Genomic DNA, 16,646 nt, shown 5'->3' with positions numbered 1-16,646 from the left:
CTACAGAGATACAATATAGGTGTTGGTGAACTACAACCCCCAGGAGACTACAGAGATACAATAGAGGTGTTGGTGAACTACAACTCCCAGGAGTCTACAGAGATACAATATAGGTGTTGGTGAACTACAACACCCAGGAGACTACAGAGATACAATAGAGGTGTTGGTGAACTACAACTCCCAGGAGTCTCCTGATACAGTAGAGGTGTTGGTGAACTACAACTCCTTTATACACTCAAACAGCAGAAAGCTGACACGGAATGCTTGGATGTATAGTCTTACAACAGCTGGAGTCACCTCTGCATCTCCAAGCATGCACATACAGCAGAAAGCTGACAGGGCATGCTGGGATTTGTAGTCTTGCAACAGCTGGAGGCACCACTGGAATTCCCAGCATGCCCGAACAGCATATAAAATAACTGGGCATGCTTGGAGTTGTAGTTGTGAAAAAGATGGAGGGACCCCTATCAGGACAGTTTTATAGACAAACAATTGTTTTTTTTTACCATTTTTCCTTTCACTATCCACTCTCCAGAGCCCACACTACAGTGAGCATGGAGGCAGCTGCTTCATCACTGGACAGGAGCAGCATGGGGAGGGGGAGATGAGCAGAAGGGGAGGGTGTATGCATAGGGGAGGGAGATGTGGGCGTTACAATATAATAATTTGCTCGGGGGGATAGAACAGGGGGAGGGCAGCAGCTTACAGGAAGTAAGCACAAGGCATGATGGGAGATGTAGTTTTTCTTTCACTTGTCCTCAGTAATTCATGTGCTGATAACGGGAGAACGACTGGGCCAATTTTGATGGGGGAGACATCGTTGGAAAGGTCTTTCAAAGACCTATTAAATGAGGTAAAAAAAGTTTTTTTGCCCAGCACTGCAGATGTCCTTTAAGGGGTTAAACAAAAATAATTAATAATTATTTTCATAAATTCAATTAGTTTAGAAAAAAATAAAGAAATAGAGAAATTCAAAAAATACTTACCAGGGGGGATCATAGTTGCAGATGGAGTAGGGGCACAAGCCTCATTCACAGACTTTTTTTGAACCCCTGGAGTTTCTTGAATACTTAAATCAATATTCTGAAATTGATATAATTATACATTAATTTAAAATTAGCATTTAAACAATTAATACATAAAGTTACACAAAACAATGAATACATAAATTATACAAAAGTATATAATGCACAATTGATGAAATACATCATATAAAATATTAGGGCAATCATTATTTTAGCTTTTATTCCACAGTAAAACCAATGATAAATTGATGCTTGACAATTGTGCTACTAGCCTTGCACGGAAGCAGGACAAAATACAAATTTTTATTAGCATATTTATAGATTTATTTAAGTCTCTATCTATGTGTATAGAATGTTGTGTATTTTACAACATATACAGTCATCTTCCATGCCCTGTCAATCAAACCTAAGTCACAACTCACTCCTCCCTTATAACAATCTACATATTGGTTGAGCCTAAACTCCTTCCTCTCTACACCTTCTGAAAAAAACTCCCTCACACCTTCACCGACAACTCACTCACACCTTCCCTGACAACTTCACCGGCCTGTGTGGAATATTTATAAATGCAAAAGGCCAACTTGCCCTTCTCTAATAATTGTTGCTCTTTATTTTACCTTTGAGCTAATAATTGAATAGGTTCCCCTGAGGAAGTCCCTGTGCATTTTAACTGACACAAGGACAGAAACGCATTGGGAACGCTTATCATGTGTATTGTACTATCTTGGGGAAACGCATGCTATATTAATTATTGGAATTATTATGGTGCACAGTGACTACATGAGAGTACTTCTAACTATGCAACTCTAACTACACTGAGCCCATTTTTGTTGTATTAATACATTCCCGCATATCTATTAGGGTTGTATTGATTGATACGGCTATAGGGGTGGTGGACTTATGGATTAACTAGACATCAGCTATATCCCTATTTGCTGGACGGCAGTATTATTGTATTCCTACACACCATTTTTGGGATACACCTTTTCTATCTGGTAAATTTTTTTAATAAGTATCTAATAAATATTATGTTTTAGCGACACCTCTATTATTTTTTTCTACTTAATTTCTGAGGGAGAGAGAGAGAGACAGACAGAGAGAGAGACAGAGAGACAGACAGACAGAGAGAAAGAGAGAGACAGAGAGAGAAACGGAAGAAGGAGAGAGAAGAAGAAAGGGGAAGAGCAAGAGAAAGAACAAGAGCTAGAGATAAGTTGAGAAGGTAAAAGACAGTGTGAAATAGAACCAGAAATACAGAAAAATAATAACAAGAAGGGAAATATTTTTTAAGAATTCTAGACCTCTAAATTATGAGGCCTTTGACCATGCAAAGGCAACATTGGGTGCTGCAGATCAAGACATAATGGGGGATGTATGTCAAAAAATGTGCAGTGCTTAAGGTTGCCCATGTCTGCCTTAGAGGCAATCTACCCAAAAATGTAATTAGGGTTAAGCTGTCACGCCCCCTCCCATAGGCTTGCATTGAGGGGGCAGAGCGTGACGTCACACGGGGTGGAGCCGTGACATCACAATACTCCGGCCCCGTGATCGGCAGTCATCAGACAGCTCCACAGATGTTCGCTCCAGGGGCTGATGGCAATGGGATGCTGCGTGAAAGATTACAGGGGTCCCCAGCAGCGGGACCCCCGCGAACAGGCATCTTATCCCCTATCCTTTGGAAAAAAGTAAAAAAGTTTAATAAATGACCATAGCAACCAATAACATTGCTTATTTCATTTTTCTTACATCCTTTTCCAAATGAAAGAAATATCTTACAGGTTGATATGGGCAACTGCACTACTTTTCATTGACACATATTTTCAAAATTCAAACAAACTAAAGAGTTTTTAATTTTCTTTTAACCCCTTAAAGGAGTAGTCCAGTGGTGACTCAGAGGTGAGCAACTTATCCCCTATCCTAAGGATAGGGGATAAGTTGCAGATCGCGGGGGGTCCGACCGCTGGGGCCCCCTGCGATCTCCTGTACGGAGCCCCGACAGCCCGCGGGAAGGGGTCGTGTCGACCTCCGCACGAGGCGGCGGCCGACACGCCCCCTCAATACAACTCTATGGCAGAGCCGAAGCGCTGCCTTCGGCAATCTCCGGCTCTGCCATAGAGATGTATTGAGGGGGCGTGTCGGCCGCCACTTCGTGCGGGGGTCGACACCCGCTATCTGGGCCGAGAGCCGGGGCCCCGTACAGAGAGATCGCAGGGGGCCCCAGCGGTCGGACCCCCCGCGATCTCAAACTTATCCCCTATCCTTAGGATAGGGGATACGTTTTTCACCACTGGACTACCCCTTTAAGGACACAGGGTTTTTCAGTTTTTGCACTTTTGTTTTTTCCTCCTTACCTTTTGAAAATCATAACCCTTTCAATTTTCCACCTAAAAATCCATATTATGGCTTATTTTTGCGTCACCAATTCTACTTTGCAGGGACATTAGTAATTTTACCCAAAAATTCACGGCAAAACGAAAAAAAAATTGGTAAAAATGACACCTTATCATTATTCTGTAGGTCCATACGGTTAAAATGATACCCTACTTATATAGTTTTCATTTTGTCGTACTTCTGGAAAAAATCATAACTACATGCAGGAAAATGTATACGTTTAAAAATGTCCTCTTCTGACCCCTATAACTTTTTTTATTTTTCCACATACAGGGCAGTATGAGTACTCATTTTTTGCGCTGTGATCTGAAGTTTTTATAGGTACGATTTTTGTTTTGATCGGACTTTTTGATCACTTTTTATTCATTTTTAATGGTATAAAAAGTGACCAAAAATACGCTTTTTTGGACTTTGGAATTTTTTTGCGCGTACGCCATTTACCGTACGGTTTGATTAACAATATATTTTTACAGTATGGATATTTACGCACGCGGCGATACCACATATGTTTATTTTTATTTACACTGTTTTATTTTTTTTTATGGGAAAAGGGGGGTGATTCAAACTTTTATTAGGGAAGGGGTTAAATGACCTTTATTAACAATTTTTTTAACTTTTTTTTTTTGCAGAGTTATAGGTCCCATAGGGACCTATAACACTGCACACACTGATCTCTTATGCTGATCACTGGCGCGTATTAACACGTCTGTGATCAGTGTTATCGGTGCTTGACTGCTCCTGCCCGACTGAGCAGCCGGGTTACTTTCACTTCAGACGCGGCGGTCAGCTTTTATCGCCGCGTCTGAAGGGTTAATACAGGGCATCACCGCGATCGGTGATGTCCTGTATTAGCCGCGGGTCCCGGCCGTTGATGGCCGCCAGGACCGACCCGATATGCCGCCGGGACACCGTGTGACCCCGCGGCATATCGCGGAAGCTGGCGGAGGACGTAAATATACATCCTTCGTCGTTAAGGGGTTAACCTGAGTTGTTTCTTCTGAGGATTTCTCATTGACTGAAGCTGGACATGCCAAAGGAGATGCTATAGTTCCCATGTACACCAACTCCTCATTATCTAAAGTATAATTTAATGATAATGCATAACTTGTGAGAGGGAGTGAGAAGGAGAAGGTGAGGGATTTTGCAAGGAGAAAAAATTTATAACTTACAAATAAAAAAATACTTACCGATAAATCACTGTCCAACATAGAATGTTTTCTTCCATATTTCTGAAATGCTGCCCAGCATGATCTGTCGGAATAGCAAAGGGTATAAGTTATATTTTTGCTATCTGTATTGTGCCAAAACTGCTGTATCACCATTTCAATTACATCATCATATGTATCCGTTGGTTTCATTAAACATCGTTACGGCTCTTCCTCTAACACCATTTTATGATATTTTCCTGATATAGTTCATGTACGATCTTTCCATGTCATTGAAACAATTTTTATCGGTGACAATAAACACAACTACATATACATTAGAATTTTGAAGAGAAATAGAGGATTAAATATAGTAAAAAATACATTTTATTATTTTTAATTTGGGGGGGGGCATTAGTGATAAACTGAGGAGTAATATGATTAATTGCTATAGGTAAATATTTACATTTTCATAACAAATGGTTGAAATACTAATAATCAAAACAGAGATTCCCTTTAAAAGTATTAAATCCCACGCTTAACGTAGATAATGAAAACAAAAGAAAAAAGGTGTTTCATAGGATTATCAAAATATTAACTTAAAAGTGCAACAATAGAATATTCCTGAGAAACAGGAGTAGAGAGACTAGGCCAGCATACAGTAACACTGGAACCAAGAATAAGGACCCACTAACAATTAAGATGGTAGTAGTTTACATAGTAGCAGTGCCAGTGCACACAATGATTACATATAAAGTGATAGAACAATATAGTATTACACATAAATACCCAGTGGTTATAGAGATGTTAGGTCATGAGTTCTTACTGCCCGAAGTTTCGCCAAGAGGGCTGGCTTCTTCCGGGGCTTGAACGCATGAGGGCCATGCCAACTGAGAGTTGAGTCTGAGGAACCCACCAACTGTTGACTGGGGGTGTCAGATGTCAATTGGGATGAAGTGGATGACTGAGTGAACCGTTCAATCACGGCTGCTGGGTTGCTGGTCGTGACACGACTGCTAGCTGACACCGGAAGCTCAGACCTCTCACTGCGACTCCGGCTGCCACACACCCTTACTCTGCTGCAACCTCTGCCTGCGCCTGATGAATTTAGGCCTCTGCCACACCTCTGTGCACGTCCTGGCACTACTCTGCCTGACATACTTATTGTGTATATGAGGGGAGTACAATAGGCTTCACTACGCTTAATACAGTATTTGTCTAGAACAGCAGCATGTGTGCACTTTTGGCTGTCCTTTCACAGTATCTAGGCTCTTGACAGATTAACAGGTACAAAATAGTACACTACTTAGATGTAGGTATGTGGTTTGAACGTATTAGGGCAGAAAAATGCTCTACAGTACGCTTAAAAAAGCATTGGGGTAAAACACCAGCTGGTGATTACTTTTGCCTGGACTTTCACAGTATGTAGGCCCTTAACAGATTAACAGGTACAAAATAGTACACCACTTAGATGTAGGTATGTGGCATGCACTTATGAGGGCAGAAAAATGCGCATTGCTAATAAAAAGTTTTAACAAAATTAATTATAAAAAATATATTATTTTTACAATTAAATGGCCCTTTTATACATTTTTATTATTGTTTGCTACATTTTTAGGTCCCTGCCTGCTCACATAAATTGGTCCCTGTTTAAAAATGTATTCAAATTTTGTTATAAAAAATATTAATTTCATTAAAAAAAAATGTTTTCCATCCCACTGCATCCTTTTTTTATTTATTCATTTATTTTCTGGGTACCCAACAAATTTTGAAAAAAATGCTAAAGGGGCCAAAAATGCAATTTCCACTGAAAAGCAAAAACAGCAGAAAAAACGCCAAATGCAGGAAAATGCAGAGACATTTTTTTCTGGCATATTTTCTTGCCTTTTTTTTTGGCCAGAAAATAAACCAAGTCAAAACTTAGCCTAATAGTTACAAAAAATGGTCCTGCAGAGATTTGCTGATAGAGCCTGACTCAGCATAGCATTGCTCAGTGAATGCACTCTAATGATTGCAAAAATAAAATACCAAATTCCCAAATTTTGGGTTACATCACATCCCCGAAAAATGGAATAAAAGTGATCAAAATGTCTCTTCAGAATAAGAATGGTATGGTATAAACTACAGATCGTGGGCCAAAAAGGAGCCCTCATACAATCCATATACGGAAAAATTAAAAAAGTTATAAGGGTCAGAATAGGGCAATTGTAAGAAGATTTACTTCATTAAAATGTTTGACTGTTTTTCCAAAGTAGAAAAATAATGAATAATGTAAATGTGGGTATTGTTGTTTTTGTATTGATCCACAGAAGAAAGATAATGGCCTTATTTACTAAGAGTGGAGTGTAGTATTCTTTGTGTTTCTTTTTTTCCCCAATAGGTATTTTTACCACAGTATTCTTTTCCCTAGGGTTATTTTTTTCTCTTTTTATAAGGGATAGGGGATACGATGTCTAGGGGTGGAGTACCCCTTTAAGTCCACCAAATTTTATATGGGAACATTAGTAAATTTGTTGGGAACTTTCAAACTAACAGGGCATTACCCTTTTCTTGCCACACCCCTTTCCCGATGACCACGCACCATTCAGGCTATATTTTCCACATTGTGTAGAAACCTCAAAGAGCGAGCAAGGGTGGAATCACTTATAGAGTCGACAAAAACACCAATGATGACTGCAAGGGAGGCAAAATGATCCACAGCAGAGATCGAATTATCTGTCTATTGGACCACTTTATTCTGCATACTTCACAGAATGGGGCTTTCTGGAAGAGTGGTAAGAAAAAAAAAAACATTGCTTACGAAACAAACACAAGAAAACACATTTAGAGTTTACTAAACAACTGAGATGATAATTTAATTGTCTAGCCATCATGGGAATCTCTACGTGTAATGCAAACTCAACACTTCCTATGACCCCAAGAACTCTATGGTGATGTCAGCATGTGGGGATGCTTTTTCTTGGGATGGACTGGAAAACTGGTCAGGAATGAAGAAAAGATGAATTTCACTAAATACAAGGGAAATTTTTGAGGGAAACTTTTTTCCAGTCTGTCAGATATTTGAGCCTGAGATGGAGGCTTGCCTTCCAGCAGAACAATAACCCTAAACATACTGCTAAAGATACACTGGAGTGGTTTTTGTAGAAGCATTTCAATGTCCTGAGCTAACCTGGTAAAACCCCAGACTACAATCCAACAAAGAATCTGTAGCATGAAAAGACAAAAATTTCAATTGGCTGTGTCTTCAATGCCAACATAGGCCGGATACTTAAAAGGGCACTGTCATGAAAAAAATTGTTGCTATTGCACATCTTATGCTAAATAAAAAATCTTTCTAATGTACTTTGTTTATAAAAAATTTAGTTTTCTATGTTTTATTTGTGTTTAAAAAAGCTGCCACTAGGTGTCTCCCTACTTGTCCAGAGCACATTCCCCCCCCCCCCCCCCCCCCCCATCTCTTACACAGACTTTGTATTCCTGCTGGCCTGGCAGAAGTCCAAAATAAGAAAATGCAGTCTGGACTGCTGAGGGGTATGTGTGCCGGCTTAGCCAATCATAGCTCATCTCACACTGAACTGCTGTGAGCTGTGTGTAGCAGAGTGAGGGAGGGAGTTCTCCCCTGTATGGCTTCAGATGATGTCATGCCTGCTTGGGAATGCCCCTTCCCAATCTATGAATCTGTGTAAAGACTCACGGCAGTTGACAGGACACTCAAGGAGGTAGTGGATCCGCTGGACCTGTGTGGCAGATGATGCGGGCCGTGCCAGGGAGCGGAGTCCAAGGTGCTGGTGGTTTTCACCAGAGCCTGCCGCAAAGTGGGATGGTCTTGCTGCGGCAGGCGGCACCCAGGTCACTACCCCTGGCAAGACTCTACCACACAGGCGGCTGAGGTGATACGAGGCACTGGAGGGATAGGCAAGATGTGGTCAACACAGCAGGAGGTAAGGGCTGGCGTCAGTGGGGCGAGGTCAGGAACGTAGCAGAGGGTCAGGACACGGCAGAGCAACACAGAATATACTTTCACTAAGGCACAAGGCAACAAAGATCCGGCAGGGAGTGAAGGGAGGTGCAGAAACATATAAGGGAGGTGCCGATGGAAACAATAATTCAGGGCGTACTGGCCCTTTAAATCTTAGAGTTCCAGCGCACGAGTGCCCTAGGAGGTGGGGGCACACGTGCCGGTGCTGAGAGAGTACAGAAGAGACAGTGGAGAGCGGAGGTAGGTGACAGGCTGGGATTTGCATGCAGGCATGTCCCACAATGCAAATCGCGGCCCCGCCGGCAGAGGAGGAGGAGGGAGAAGGAGAGCGCCCACGGCCAGTGTCTGGCCGAAACGCAGAATGTGACATTGCCCCCCCCCCCTTTGGTCTCCCCTTCTTTTAGAGGTTCAAAAAATGCCTGAGAAGGTTTCCATCCAGGATGTTCTCCTCCGGCTCCCAAGATCTTCCCTCTGGACCAAATCCCTTCCAGTCAACCAAGAAGAATTGTCTCCCTCTCACGGTCTTAGAGGCTAAAATCTCTTTGACTTCATAGACATCAGAAGAACCAGAGACAGGCATGGGAAGAAAATGTTTTCAAAAGAACCGGTTGATGACAAGAGGCTTGAGGAGAGATACATGGAAAGAATTGGAAATATTTAAAGAAGAAGGCAATAGGAGTTTATAAGAGACTGGATTAATTATTCAAAAGACCTCGAACGGACCCAGGAAACGAGGACCCAACTTGTAACTGGGAATTTTGAAACGGATGTATCTGGAGGATAATCAAACTTTATCACTCGGAGAGAAAGAAGGAGGAGGTCTTCTTTTCTTATCTTCCTGGACTTTCATACGAGTAAAGGCTTGAGACAGAGAATGCCGAATCTCTTGCCAGATGGAGGAGAAGTCTCGAACAAGTTCATCAACAGCCGGCACGCCAGAAGATTGGAATAGGTAAAGGAGAACGAAGATGATGTCCATCATAACAAAATTCTGCCCAAGGTAGAAGGTCGACCCAATCGGGCAGAAACAAAATGATGGAGATAACCTTCCAGGATTTGATTCCCCTCTCCACTTGACCATTGGTCTGAGGGTGGTAGGCAGAGGGTGGTAGGCAGAGGAGAAGTCCAAGTGGATGTCAAGTCGGGAACAGAGAACACGCCAAAACTTGGAAACAAATTGCACTCCTCGATCCAAGACGATGTGATTCGGAAGGCCATGTAGGCGAAAAATATGTTGAAGGAAATGTTTTGACAGCTGTGGAGCAGATGGCAGACCTGGTAATGGAATAAAATTAGCCATCTTGGAGAATCTATCGACCACCACCCAGATGACCGTATTATTATGGGAAGGTGGCAGATCGGTAATGAAGTCCATAGCAATATGAGACCAAGGAGTCTCCGGAATGGCAAAGGCTGTAATAGACTCCTGCCGAGGAGTCTTGTCACGGGTACAGGTTACACAGGAACAGAGAAAAATGGTGACATTGCGTTCATGGTGCGGCCACCAGTAATGCCTGGAGATAAGTTCAGTAGTCTTCTGTACTCCAGGATGACCAGGCAGCAAAGAAGAATATTCCCAATTCAAGACTTTACATCTCAGTTTAACTGGCACAAAGGATTTCCAAGGGGGAATTTGCTGAAGATTGGCAGGAGCTGCAGAAATTAATCGTTCCAGAGGAATAATATGCCTTGGCATGGAGTCCAATCCCTACGACATCGTAGGGCCTGGAGAGAGCATCAGCTCTGACGTTCTTGTTAGCAGGGCGGAAATTAATGAACAAATTAAATCTGGAAAAGAAAAGAGACCATCTAGCCTGGCAAGGGTTCAATTGCTGAGCAGAATGGAGACATAGGAGATTCTTGTGGTCAGAATAGATGCTGACCGATAAGAACCTTCTATCAAATGTCGCCACTCTTCCAAGGCAAGCTTAATTGCAAGGAGTTTTCGATATCCAATAGAGTAGTTCCTCTCTGCAGGCGAGAAATTCCTGGAAAAGAATCCACAGGTTACAACCTTGCCCTTGGAGTTTTTCTGAGTTAGCACGGCATTGGCTCCCACGGAAGAAGCATTTACCTCCAAGGCCTCTCAAAGCCAAGTCTTGGGGTTAGAGTCCTTCTTAGTGAGGGCCACAACCGGAGCAACCAAGGAAGAGAAATGTGGGATGAACTGACGATAACAATTGGCAAATCCCAAAAATGCGTTGAATTGCCCGTAGGCCAGAAGGGCGAGGCCAATCCAATACCGCAGTTAGTTTATCAGGATCCATCTGAAGGCCTTGATGAGAAACAATGTAACCGAGAAATGTAAGACTAGACCTCTCAAATACGCATTTCTCCGATTTGGCGTAAAGATGATTCTTCCGGAGGTGCTGAAGAACCAGATGAACATGTGAACAATGCTCCTCTAAGTTAGATGAGAAGCTCAAAATGTCATCAAGATATACGACAACACAGGTGTAGAGAAGGTCTCAGAAGATATCATTGAAAAATTCTTGAAAGACGGCTGGAGCATTGCAGAGGCCGAAAGGCATCATGAGATACTCAAAATGTCCATTACGGTTATTAAAGGCCATTTTCCATTCGTCTCCCTCACGGATACGAATAATGTTATATGCTACCCGCAAATCCAACTTAGAGAAGACCTTGGCACCCCATAGACGATCAAAAAATTCTGAGATCAGAGGAATAACAATTTTTGATTGTGATCTTGTTAAGACCCTTAAAATACAAGGACGGAGTGAACCATCCTTGTTCCCCACAAAGAAACCTGCTCCGACAGGAGAGGAGGACTTACGGATAAATCCCTTTTGGAGATTCTCTTGGATATATTTTGCCATGGCTTGTTTCTCAGGAACAGATAATGGATAGATTCTTCCTCGTGGAGGCATAGTTCCAGGCTGTAAATCAATTGGGGCATTCGTAAGGACGATGTGGTGGAAGGGTCTCGGCCTGCTTTTCACAGAATACATCTGAATAATCTTGATATGGGAAAGGCAGACCAGGCATAGGAGGAAAAGAAGAGACAGCTTTAGACTGGACTGGCAAAAGACAGTGATTTTGGCAAAACAGTCCCCAGCATGTGATTGCACCTGATTTCCAGTCAAGTTGTGGAGAATGACGTTGAAGGCAGGGAAGACTGAGAAGAAGCTCCGAGGTACAATGTGGAAGCACCTAGATCTCAATTTTTTCCTTGTGCAAGACTCCTACTTGAATGACGAGAGGCTCTGTGCAGAATAGCACCTTAAAGTCAAGATTTTGTCCAATAGCAGAAGATATATACAAGGGCTTAGCAAGCCGAGTCACAGGAAGATGATGTTAATGGACCAAGGAAGCATCAATGAAGTCACCAGCAGAACCAGAATCCAAAAATGCAGAAGCAAAGAATGAAGATTTGGCAGAAATATAGACTTGAACAGGAATGGTCAATTGAGGAGAGGTAGTATTCACACCTAGGAACGCCTCTCCCATGTGTCCTAGGTGCGAGCGTTTTCCCAGAAGCTATGGACGTATAGAACAGTCTTTCGGAAAGTGCTCCGGACTGGCACAATATAGGCAAAAATTCTCATTGTGTTGTCGGGATCTTTCCAGCTACGTTAAGAGGCAAGAGGCAAAGAAGACTGTTCAGGTGGACGTTGGAACATGGGTGCCAAGTGAGGAAATCGCCATGTTCGGGCAGGTTCTCATTCCCTACGAAGCTCCTCCTGCCTCTCGGCAAAACGCACATCAATACTGAAGGCTAAATGGATTATTTCACACAGGGTAGAGAGAGGATCTCGTGCAGTGAGAGCATCCTTAATTCTACTCGACAGTCCTTTTTTTAAATGTAGCACACAAGGCCTCATCGTTCCTAGCCAGTTCAGAGGCAGGGGTGCGGAATTGAACGGCATAGTTGCCAATGGAAGAACTCCCTTGGCAGAGATTCAGAAGAGCCGTCACGGCAGAGGAGGCTCGTGCGGGTTCTTCAAATACACTGCGGAATTCTGCTAGGAAGGCCGGCAGGTTAGAAGTAGCCGGATCATTACGATCCCAGAGAGGGGTAGCCCAAACCAGGGCTTTTCAGGACAAAAGACCGACCACAAACGCCACTTCAGCTCGTTCCATCGGGAACTGATCCGCCAAGAGCTCCAGATGCATGGAATACTGAGTCACAAAGTCTCTACACAACTTTGGATCACCATCATACTTCGTGGTAAGGTTAAACCAAGCTTGGATCCGGGAGGAGCAGCAGGAACACGTGGAGAGATAGGAGCCGGTTGTGGGTGCTCCTGCTGTTGTTGCTGCATAGCTAGAAGCTGTTGCATCATGGCTGACAACTGTAGAACCAAAGATGAAGATCCGAAACTTCAGGCAGTGGTACCTCAGCGGGATCCATGGCCGGATCTTACTGTAAAGACTCACGGCAGTTGTCAGGAAGCTCACAGAGGTAGTGGATCCACTGGACCTGTGTGGCAGAGGACGCGGGCCGTGTCAGGGAGCGGAGTCTAAGGTGTTCACCAGAGCCCGCCATTGCGGCAGGCGGCACCCAGGTCGCTATCCCTGGCACGACTCGACCACACAGGCAGCAGAGGTGATGCGAGGCACAAGAGGGATAGGCAAGACGTGGTCAGGGCAGCAGGAGGTCATGCTGGCGGCAGTGGAGCGAGGTCAGGAACGTAGCAGAGGGTCAGGACACGGCAGAGCAACACAGAATATACTTTCACTAAGGCACTAGGCAACAAAGATCTGGCAGGGAGTGAAGAGAGGTGCAGAAACGTACAAGTGAGGTGTAGGTGGAAACAATAATTTAGGGCATACAGGCGTTTTAAATCTTAGAACTCCGTCGCACATGCTGGTGCTGAGAGAGCACAGAAGGGACAGTGGAGAGTGGAGTTAAGAGGAGTAGAAGGGAGAAGGAGAGCGCTCACGGCCAGCGTGTCTGGCCGGAGCACAGAACGTAACAATCTGACTGAGACTGAGCAGAAAATACAGAGCACTATCAAGGTAGAAAACTAAAAAATTATAAAAATAAAGGCAGGGGGTGATTTAACATGATGGGAGCAGTGAACTGGGAGGATTATAAAATTTTACAAGATCATCACAGGTACTCTTTAAAGGATAGATGATAAGTGTCTTATCATGGGAGGTCTGACTGCTGGGACCCCCACAATCTCCTGCATGGCACCCTGGCTCTCTGCAGGGAAGGAGCTGTGTCGGCCATGGTAAGAATCAGTGACCGACATGCCAGCTCCACAAATCTCTATAGAAGAGGCGGGGATATAGCGTTCCTGTATCTCCTCCTTTCCCATAGAGATACATTGGGAGGGCCTGTTGTCCCATGCTTAGTGCAGGGGACAACAGTCTTCTTGCAGAGTGGAAATGGCTTCATGCACTAGAGTAGAGAGATTGGGGCACCGTGCAGGAGATCGTGGGGGGTCCCAGCGGTTGGATTTCCCGTGTTCAGACACTGATAAGATAACTCCTTTAAGGAAAATTTGAGACACAATTTAGCTGGGAAATATAGACATAAAAAGATCTCCAAAAGGCTTCAAATCATTTTCAGATATTTAAGTAAACAGTACAAAACCAGCACAAACTGAAAGTTATTATTACTATAGTGTACCAGTATGACATCAATTAACATTCATATCCACATCTTACCATGGGAATCTTAACACAAAACCAATATTTGGCTGGAGAAAAGCAAGATTGTGAAAGCAGGAATTTACAATGGTGGGAAATTACTCCAGGCTGTAACAAGTGAAATCTTAAGAACAGAAAACACAAACCTCTGTACACCTTAGTCATATACTGTGTTGTTTTTGGCCTGTGTTTAAATGATGATTGAGAAGTGAAATATAACCTTGAAATAGAATTGTGTAGAAATACAAGTTACAAAGAACAGCTGTTGTGTTGTGATGCAATTAAGGGTGACTAACACATCGGTTTTAAACTTAAACTTATTTTTGGTTCCTAGTAGAGATACATTTGCCAGCCTCTCATCCTTTCTTTACTGTTGACTATCTGGGATGGCAATTCAGCAACCTCAGCACGGTAAACCACTGCCAGTCTCATATGTCTTGACTCTAATGTTGGACAGGCTGAGGCCCATTTATGCCACATAGCCAATTTCAGACTCCGCATACAAAGGATGCCTGCACACTTCCAATGACACTTAAATGCATGCCTTTTAACAGCTGTACTCTGTTCCATACACTTATGTTGCGATGCAGTGTCTCACTATTACAATGCACACTTCCCTATACTTTCCTAGGATTCCGTTGCGATGGAGTGGCTCACTATTACTGTGGTGAGGGTGTTGGAAGGACAGATGTGGTTAACACTTAGGGCGGATGGTATTAACCCTACATGTTCGTGATGCCAGGGCATGGTTATCATCTACATCACCCCAGGTATGGCCACTGGTTCCTGGGCCAGATGCAGGGTATATAATCACTCTGATGCAAGGTTATGGAACAACAGCACCCTACTGAGGCAGACAGATCTTAAAGTCTTTATAGCTCAGTTCAGGCCCAAGGAGATGCTCAGTGAACCTTAGGGAGCTTGTTGACTTGCTGGGAATTGTGCAACCCACGCTGACTTTAGTAACTTGACAGACTTGACTTACTTGACTAGACTGGTCCCCTGTATTTGTGCTTACCACCAGGCTTTGACTTTCACCTTCAGGGGTTACTGGTAGTAGCTGCGTGGCTGCGTGTTTAGGCCTTGGTCTCCCTCAGGAATAACAGACAACTCACAGGTCTTCACTTGACTATACCACAGCATGCACTAAACTGAACTAAGCTGACTCCTCCCAGAAATGTATGGGAGCAATTTGGAGGAATCCCATAGGTCACCAACAAGTCACCTGTTCACTTGGAACAGAGGCCTTAGAAACAATATTTAAAGGGGTACTCCGGTGCTTACACATCTTATCCCCTATCCAATGGATAGGGGATAAGATGCCTGATCGCGGGAGTCCCGCAGCTGGGGACGCCCGGGATCATGCACTGGGCACCCCGTTTGTAATCAGTCCCCGGAGCGTGTTCGCTCTGGGTCTGATTACTGGCGCCGGCAGGGCCGGCAGCGTGTGACGTCATGCCTCCGCCCCGTGTGACATCACGCTCCGCCCCTCAATGCAAGCTTACTGGAGGGGGCGTGATAGCTATCACGCCCCTTCCCGTAGGCTTACATTGAGGGACGGAGCGTGACATCACATGGGGGCGGAGGCTTGATGTCACACGCCGCCAGCCCTGCGGTCGCCGGTAATCAGACCCGGAGCGAACACGCTCCAGGGAATGATTACAAATGGGGGACTCCCGCGATCAGGCATCTTATCCCCTATCCTTTGGATAGGGGATAAGATGTGTAAGCACCGGAGAACCCCTTTAAAGAGACAAACACTTTTAAAAGATTAACCAGCATATAACATGAGAGCATTTAACACTTACAGTAAGAGTCTTCAGGAGGGATGTGGACCCAGGGGAACACTGAAAGGGTAGCCACCACACAGGACGGACAGGTGTACAGGATGAAAACTCCTGTACTGTGCCACCACATTACAATGCACACTTCTTTCCCAGCATCAGTCTGCGCTTGGCCTACACCGTCTCAAGCACCCACTTCTGCTAGCTGTAAAATTTCTCATTCCCACTTAGTGCATTGTGTCTTACAACCCCCAACATTTCGAGCAACAGATGAGCAATATTTTACTAAACGGTCCATTAGAATTTGGAACCTACAGTCTCATTTATTTGAATGGGGGAAAGCATAACATTTACTCCAGTTACAAGTATCTCAGGGATATACAGTATAAATGTCTGAGGAAAGACCTACACAGTTGTGTAAGAGTGGAGTCTCAGCTGGCAATGCTGAATCTCACTGGCAGTTCATTGCTGTGAGTAGGTTCCTAGTTTGCGTACTGTCAGGACAATATGAGCCTTTATAACTGAGAAATGTTTGAAAGCCACAGCCCGAGAATGTAACTTGATACAGCAGAGAAACACTTTTGGATTAACATCCAAGGAGACATGAAGACAGATTTCATTTTGTTCCCATGTGCACTATCAATGCAGTTCTGTCTCAGTAGATGTTGCTTTAGGGTTGTTTGGGTTCATTAGCTTCTTCCCA

At 43.8% G+C, this 16,646-nt stretch overlaps 1 long non-coding RNA gene across 1 annotated transcript; it reads right to left on the bottom strand.

Annotated features, from left to right (window-relative positions):
• Positions 1 to 996: 996 nt before the first annotated feature.
• On the bottom strand, positions 997 to 16,095 carry LOC130272605 (uncharacterized). The gene is made up of 3 exons (XR_008843643.1): positions 15,968 to 16,095; positions 4,604 to 4,667; positions 997 to 1,083 (listed from the first exon to the last, which is right to left on the bottom strand). It is a non-coding gene; the product is annotated as an uncharacterized LOC130272605 (long non-coding RNA).
• Positions 16,096 to 16,646: the final 551 nt, after the last annotated feature.

Source organism: Hyla sarda, chromosome 5 (genome assembly GCF_029499605.1).
Source record: "Hyla sarda isolate aHylSar1 chromosome 5, aHylSar1.hap1, whole genome shotgun sequence".
NCBI lineage: Eukaryota > Metazoa > Chordata > Amphibia > Anura > Hylidae > Hyla > Hyla sarda.
The sequence above is the reverse complement of the archived record's forward strand: the minus strand, read 5'-3'. Positions and strand labels throughout refer to the sequence as shown.